This window comes from Zea mays, unplaced genomic scaffold, assembly GCF_902167145.1.
Source record: "Zea mays cultivar B73 unplaced genomic scaffold, Zm-B73-REFERENCE-NAM-5.0 scaffold_409, whole genome shotgun sequence".
NCBI lineage: Eukaryota > Viridiplantae > Streptophyta > Magnoliopsida > Poales > Poaceae > Zea > Zea mays.
Genome location: NW_023367046.1, coordinates 21,536 through 27,982, shown reverse-complemented (window position 1 = coordinate 27,982; position 6,447 = coordinate 21,536). Strand labels below are relative to the sequence as shown.

The following is a 6,447-nucleotide window of genomic DNA, read 5'->3' as shown; positions in this document are numbered from 1 at the left end:
AAGGCAAGTGATTCTATCTAATTTGTGCAATGCAATCTATTTTCATTTTGTTTTCATACAATGATTAGTTACATACTATCATGTGTCCTATTACTCTGGTAATCAGTAAACATAATAATGAGTGTGGCTCAAAACTGGAGATAACTGTTCCATTTGTAACAAACCATTAAGCATCACAATTCCATGATTAATGTCCTTCTGGCTAGATTAGCAATATCATCTTTACAATTCCATGATTACAATTCTTCTGGCTTCATTATATACATAACCTGATTGTGTGTTGCAAACAACAACTTATAGATTGACACTAACCAATTTATATGATTTCATTAGGTGCACTTGAGGCAACCATAGATCCAAATGGAAAAAGGAATAGAAGTATGGGCAGAGAACTGGATAGGATAAGTAGAGGTTTATGCACTAACATCCCCATACACATTGCTGAAGGAAAGATATGGCCAGAAGCACCTATGCAAGCTGCCAAACTTGCATCAGAGGGCGGGATTATACTTAGGCAACAAATGCCCATCCTCCGGCATTGGAAAGAGTACAAGAAGGATAAGTCAATAGTTACAAACTATATCGGCAAAGTTTCTGTAAGTGAAATTCAATCATTCAATGTTACTCCATTCAAATATCATTCAACTTTTTTGCATTTTTGAAATTCTACCATTTATGCTCTTTACTAGGCCCAATTCACCATGGACACCAACAATAATGCAATCAAAGCCGCATGTGCCGATTTGCTCAAGGGTGGACAACGACAGATGAGGTACCAGCTGAAAAAAATATTTCAATGGTATACCAGCAAATCAAGTGAGGACCACATCGCTAGTTAAACATATGATAGACGATCAATGGAAAGCATTGGTGGAGATGTGGTCAGACGCAAAGCACAAGGTATGCCAATTAAATTATAATATGTTTAAAATAATTAGATAAGGTATGCTACATTCTCCTTTTGAACATAGTCAGTTAGTGATGCTGGAATTTGTTACATATTTCCTTTGAGCTTCTAATGTTAATTGTGGACACCATACCAATATTGGTTGGTTCCTGGGTGTTCATTTATTCTTTTCAGTCAATATAAATTTAACAAGCTTGAGTATTGTTGCTAGCTGAATTTGATCTATTAACGCTTTATGTTCATAGCCTCAGACACTCAGCCAGTGGCCATTTCACATTTCTTTCGCTCATCATTAGAATTTTCTTTAGGTACTTCATTTGCCACAGTCATATACGTGGTGACAACAACATCATATGTTGCCAACTCATTAGGATCTCTAGTCCTTGAACTTCCATGATAAACCAAGACTGACAATTTATTGTCTTCCATAACCTTCACAGAGAGCTCATTAGCCCACTGCCTAAGAACACTAGCAGGGCAGACGACCACTGTTCCTGCAGCTGGTCTAGTCTTCGACCTCAAGTTTGATGCAGAGTACCTCACTCTGGCCTTCTTCTTAGGTTCAACTTTATCAGTAGCAGTGTTTGGCTTACTATCACAGAGCTTAAGACTGCTGGTGACATGCAATCGTGCAGAACCATCTAGCTCATTCAAGGGTTCATCTTTCGGTTCTTTCTTGTCCATGCTAATCACAACATCACTGCCATTGTCATAATCACTGTTTGGGACAACCTTTGTACTGTATGAACCAGCAGTCATGAACCTAGACTGCTTAACCATCTCCTTCTGTATAAGGGCAATCGTTGAAATTGTCTTCCCAACACCCTGATCATCTGCCAAAATTCCACCTCGACAATGTGAACAATTCTCTTTCGAAAGCATCCACGCCAATGCTATTTTCTGATGCTTAAGCAGTAAAACTGACATACCACCTTTGGGCAGATCTTCCTCCTTCGTTTCCTGAGTGATATGCTTCAGGGCTTCTTCATATACAGCTCTCTCATCAGAACTGAAAATCTTTTGTTCTACGTCATATTCAACTTTTTCTTCTAAAGAACCACTACTTTCTCCTATTTTGCTATCCGCCAAAACATTTTCTCCTTCGAGGCCAAACAGTCCTGTCGCTCCCTGCTCATCGTCACCTAGAAGATGCCAGGCCAGCCACCAGCACTTCCACACAAACAATCAGCAAAAATGCATATTTCAGACAAACATGAAGGCAAATTTAAAGAAAAATGCTGCGATTTTGAATTTGTATCATAGATCAAATAGCATATGGCTATCGTGGATAGAAGACGAAAGAAAAGTACTGGACCAAATAGACCCATCGCCCCCTGCTGCCAGAACAAAACCATTTTCTTCAGTGCTCCTACTGATACACGCCGCTGATACTACTTGCTATTGCTTTGGTTTTCTTCGATGTTGCTGATGGAGTGGTGGTGGTGCACTTAACAGAATGTTGAACGCTGCTGATCTGAACTCTGCTATGTAAACCCAAACAGAATGCTTGAGTGCTGCTGAACTCTGTTATCTAAACCCAAACAGAATGGTGTTCCAAAGGATGAAATGAGATGTGCGGGATCCATGGAGTTGAGCTCAATGTGGCCGGGATCGAAGGGCTGGGGATAGAGAGAACAACCTGCTATTTGAGTAGTATTCAGTTGGCAATGGCATCAGAATCTTTGAAATTCCTAGGCCCAACTTTGGATTTTGTCACAGACACTCCTAATTATCATCAGAAGAATCTTAAGAGCTCTAGTCAGATGAAATTCATCATGTGTTAACTTAGGAAGTATGATGCCAAATAAATCTGGATACTAAGATTCTTACTTCAGGCTAAGCACAAGTGGGCCATTCTGTTTCCAATAGTGTTAGCAAATACATTCCCTACCATGTAACATGTTGAAAACTTAGCTGCTTCTAAACCATAAGTTCCCATACATGATAGCAACAACGGTCGAGATTTACGCATTCTAACCACATTTCTAATAGTCAAAATCACCAAAACAGGAACCCATGACAAAACAGGAAACAAATCAATACTATAATTTTGCTGAAATTGATGCCACTGCACCTAATAGTAACAAATGGAATCAACTAACTATTTCGCTGGAAGGAAGAGCCTTATAAAAACTAAATCAAAAACCTTCCAGTATAAGCTCCTTTCTAATACACAAGAAGAATTATAACATCTAAATTAAGAACATTCCAATTACTACTTTCCAGTTTAGCAGTTCACTCAAAGTGGAGTGTTCCAATAGCAAACCGAACACCTTCCCATACTTAAAATTACGAAAACAGAAATCCATGACAAAACAAACAGAAAAGCAATACTATGTTTTGCTCGACTCTATGTGGCAGCAATCGTTGCACCTAAAAGTAGCAAAAGGATGTCACTTGCTATTTTGCGGAAATGAAGAATACCTCAACACCTCAGCTGAGCACCTCCCATTCTAAGCTCACCTCTAATACTCAAAATCACGACAAAGGATGCTTGCAGTGTAGCTAACAAAAGAAATAACTGCCAGCTCTGCTCTAAGTGGCACATACCCACCTTGCAGCCAAATCCAATTGCTGTGTAACAAAAACGTGTTGTGGGGCGGCGGAGAACGGCGGTGCCGCCCGCTGGCAGCAGGCGGAGAACAACGGGAGGAGGGGTTCTTTGGAAAAAAAAGCCAAGATTATGAGGTTGGATTAAGGTTATCCTTTGATTATGGATCTAAAGGCCCTCAACACGTTTTAGCAGGTTAGCACAGAAGTTCGTTTTACACAGTATACGGTGCCATTCTTAAATGTTTAAGAGCTTCCCCGATAAGCAATACAACTGTTTATTATCAATGTTTTCTTGAAGACGCAACATCTCATCTTGTTGCATTCATGCTATCTTGCATTGAATATTTTATATTATCCAGATACTTTCTTGTGTCATGTCACTCATGTATCATATGCAGGAAAAGTGTACCAAAAACCAACTAAATCGAGAGAATGTCCGGTTACATCAGCGCACTGGATCTCGATGCTACATTGCACAGGCCCATGTTGTGGTAAGAAATGAAACAATAATGTGTATGATCACTATTCTTGAGACCATGTTCTTGTTTCAAGATAATAGCTCGTTACTGTTTGCAATTATTTTAGAAGAAAGATATATTCAAAGATGTAGAGCCCACCTCAATTGATCTATTCAAGAACTTCCATTGTGGCAAAAAAATGGATTTACCGAGTCTGTACAGAAAGCAATTGTAAGTGATTGTTTACTTTTATTCCTTCTCTACATAAAGTATACATCAATAATACCATGTAAGAAACATCTACTATTGTCATTTTGCTAGGATGATATGGAAGGCATTATGAGTGAACCAGTACAAGATGGACAGGAACCAAAGTCAGCAAAAGAAGCTGTTTCTCAGGTTGTCAAATCAACTACTTTTCTTCGTGTTGCAGGTGTTTGTTCAGCCTCCAAGAGTACCTCTAGAGGTGCAATATCATCACAGGTACAAGTGTTTCACATACCAGTCATGTTCCCTTCTTTCTTTGGATCATTTGTACATGCAACATGTACTTTTTCTAAAGGGTTTGACATAGAGAACATCTTGTTTGACTGCGAGAATTAGTGGCTGCGGCTGCTGCCACTACTTATTATGTTGTACTAAGTACTGTACATGGACAACGATAAGGGTATTAGGTGACGAATAAATGGTTCTAGGTTGCTGCTATCTACTCTCATACGTTACTATACCATTACTGTACAATTGTACACACAAGAGCAGCTGAAAGTAGCTAGAATTAATGCTGACAGTATCTAGAAAATTTACAACTATTTTGATTGCCCTTTTTTTTGCACAACTAGCAGATCATATTCCATTCTTAACTAGCAGCACAACTAGCTGAAAGTAGCTACAATTAATTATGTTCTTGTTCTTATTTCTCTATATGTGCATGTCTAGATATGAAGTAATATGTTATGTTTATTTATAGGTCCACGATCTTCAGGTTGAGCTTGAGAATGAGAAGCAAGAAAAAGGAGAACTTCGACAAGAGTTGGATAATTTGAAGATGGAATCAGAAACGTCAAGGGTAAAACATTCTGAGGAAATAGAGGGTTTAAAGAAGACATCACAAGAAATGCATGGTCTCCTTCGCCAACTATTGAGCTTCAACCAGGGTCAACACAATCCAGGGTCATAAAGTTACTAAGCCACCAACAGTGAACTATTGTAGGATGTTTCTGTTCTGAAATTTGGTTTTTAGTTGAACTATGTCTAGTTTTATCAATAGTTGGTTGCTAGTTGTTTACATGTACAACTAAGTAGGTCCAAGTTTGTTGATTTTTGTTACTAGTAGCTCCAAGTTGTGTTGAACATTGTTGCTTCTTATAAGACGTATTGTGACCTATGAATTACAAATTGTGTTTCCTATCATTTTGGTCTTTTGATATGTACATTTTGTGAAATAAGACATGCGAACATCTGTACATTTGAATGTGATTGTTCAAAAAATAGGCTACAGATTTTGCTAATATAAAATTGTATTAATAGAAGATTACAAATTAGATTTAATGAGGCCACAATTTTGGCGTAGCACTAGGACGAGCCATTTTATAAATTATGACAACGAAGTTCGTCATTGAAAAGCGACATGTCATATTGATAAACGTCATAAGCATTTGCCACATCAGCTCCACATCACTAGTACGCATGATTTTATGACAAAATCTGGTCCACATGGCAAGGATTTAATTGATTATTAGTGACGTTTTTCTTAGGAGTAATGACAATATGAAAATGTCATAAAAACTATGACAAAGTAGAATCGTCACAATTTTAATGACATAAAAACTTCAATTCGTCATAGAACATGTTTAGCCACGTCACATAGATGACGAACCAAAAAACGTCACACAAGCGTCATAGATTTTAATCTATGACATATATTCACTTATCAATGACAAAAGGTGAATGTCATAGAAGGTAAGGTGTGTTGTAGTGATGGCTATTTTCGGCAAAATGGGGGTTCTGTGGCCATCGATCATCGACCAGAGGCTCGTACACCTCACCCCACATATGTTTCCTTGCCATAGATCACATTCTTGGATTTCTGGTGGAGACCATTTCTTGGTCAAAAATCCGTAGGTGTTAGCCTTCGGTATTATTGAAAATGGTCGTTCATGGCTATTTTCGACAAAAATGGGGGTTGTGTGGCCATTGATCATCGACCAGAGGCTCATACACCTCACCCCACATATGTTTCCTCGCCATAGATCACATTCTTGGATTTCTGGTGGAGACCATTTCTTGGTCAAAAATCCATAGGTCTTAGCCTCTAATATTATTGAAAATGGTCGCTCATGGCTATTTTCGGCAAAATGGGGGTTCTGTGGCCATTGATCGTCGACCAGAGGCTCATACACCTCACCCCACATATGTTTCCTTGTCGTAGATCACATTCTTGGATTTCTGGTGGAGACCATTTCTTGGTCAAAAATCCGTAGGTGTTAGCCTTCGATATTATTGAAAATGGTCGTTCATGGCTATTTTCGA

At 38.6% G+C, this 6,447-nt stretch overlaps 1 pseudogene; it reads left to right on the top strand.

Moving 5' to 3' along the window:
- Positions 1-470: 470 nt before the first annotated feature.
- Positions 471-5,325, top strand: LOC118475076 (uncharacterized; annotated as a pseudogene).
- Positions 5,326-6,447: the final 1,122 nt, after the last annotated feature.